The sequence below is a fragment of the Arachis hypogaea genome, chromosome 14 (genome assembly GCF_003086295.3).
Source record: "Arachis hypogaea cultivar Tifrunner chromosome 14, arahy.Tifrunner.gnm2.J5K5, whole genome shotgun sequence".
Classification (NCBI taxonomy): domain Eukaryota; kingdom Viridiplantae; phylum Streptophyta; class Magnoliopsida; order Fabales; family Fabaceae; genus Arachis; species Arachis hypogaea.
In genome coordinates this window covers 84,130,299-84,131,764 of record NC_092049.1, presented here as the reverse complement: position 1 = coordinate 84,131,764, position 1,466 = coordinate 84,130,299, and the positions used below count along the sequence as shown (strand labels likewise).

The window sequence follows — 1,466 nt, the reverse complement described above, 5'->3', positions numbered from 1 at the left end:
CTATGGTACAGGGTATTATGAACTTTCCAGGATCCTGTCTCTTCTGAGGTAATGTCAGTTGATCTAGATCACTCAGTTCATTGATGAACAAGGGAGGTTCAACTTCCCAAGTATCAATGCCAAACAATTTGGCATTCAACTTCATGATTGCACCAAGAAACTTGGCAGTCTGCTCTTCAGTAACATCCTCATTCTCTTCAGAAGAGGAGTACTCATCAGAGCTCATGAAGGGCATAAGGAGGTTCAATGGAATCTCTATGGTCTCTAGACGAGCCTCAGAGTCCTTTGGTTCCTCAGAGGGAAGCTCCTTATTGACCACTGGACGTCCCAGGAGGTCTTCCTCCTTGGGATTCACGTCCTCTCCTTCCCTTACAGGTTCGGCCATGGCACTTATGTCAATGGCCTTGCACTCTCCTTTTGGGTTCTCTTCTGTATTGCTTGGGAGAGTACTAGGAGGGATTTCAGTGATCCTTTTACTCAGCTGGCCCACTTGTGCTTCCAAATTTCTAATGGAAGACCTTGTTTCATTCATGAAACTTACAGTGGCCTTAGATAGATCAGAGACTAGATTTGCTAAATTAGAAGCATTTTGTTCAGAGTTCTCTGTCTGTTGCTGAGTTGATGATGGAAAAGGCTTGCTATTGCTAAACCTGTTTCTTCCACCATTATTAAAGCCTTGTTGGGGCTTTTGATCCTTCCATGAGAAATTTGGATGATTTCTCCATGTTGAGTTATAGGTGTTTCCATAAGGTTCACCTAAGTAATTCACCTCTGCTATTGCAGGGTTCTCAGGATCATAGGCTTCTTCTTCAGAAGATGCCTCTTGAGTACTGTTGGATGCAGCTTGCATTCCATACAGACTCTGAGAGATCATATTGACTTGCTGAGTCAATATTTTATTCTGAGCCAATATGGCATTCAGAGTATCAACTTCAAGAACTCCCTTCTTCATAGGCGTCCCATTATTCACAGGATTCCTTTCAGAAGTGTACATGAACTGGTTATTAGCAACCATGTCAATGAGTTCTTGAGCTTCTGCAGCGTTTTCTTAGGTGAATGGATCCACCTGCAGAAGTGTCCAGTGACATCTTTGATAGCTCAGATAAACCATCATAGAATATATCCAGGATGGTCCATTCTGAAAGCATGTCAGAAGGACACTTTTTGGTCAACTGTTTGTATCTTTCCCAAGCTTCATAGAGGGATTCACCTTCTTTCTGTCTGAAGGTTTGAACATCAGCTCTAAGCTTGCTCAGCTTTTGAGGAGGAAATTACTTGGCTAAGAAAGCCGTGACCAGCTTATCCAAGAGTTCAGACTGTCTTTGGGTTGAGAATCCAACCATAATCTAGCTCTGTCTCTTACAGCAAAAGGGAAAAGCATAAGCCTGTAGACTTCAGGATCTACTCCATTAGTCTTAACAGTATCACATATCTGCAAGAATTCAGTTAAGAACTGAAAAGGATCT

At 42.4% G+C, this 1,466-nt stretch overlaps 1 non-coding gene across 1 annotated transcript; it reads left to right on the top strand.

The window, feature by feature from the left end:
- The first annotated feature begins 1,142 nt into the window (after positions 1-1,142).
- Positions 1,143-1,250, top strand: LOC112745449 (small nucleolar RNA R71). Its single transcript, XR_003173378.1, has one exon. It is a non-coding gene; the product is annotated as a small nucleolar RNA R71 (small nucleolar RNA).
- Positions 1,251-1,466: the final 216 nt, after the last annotated feature.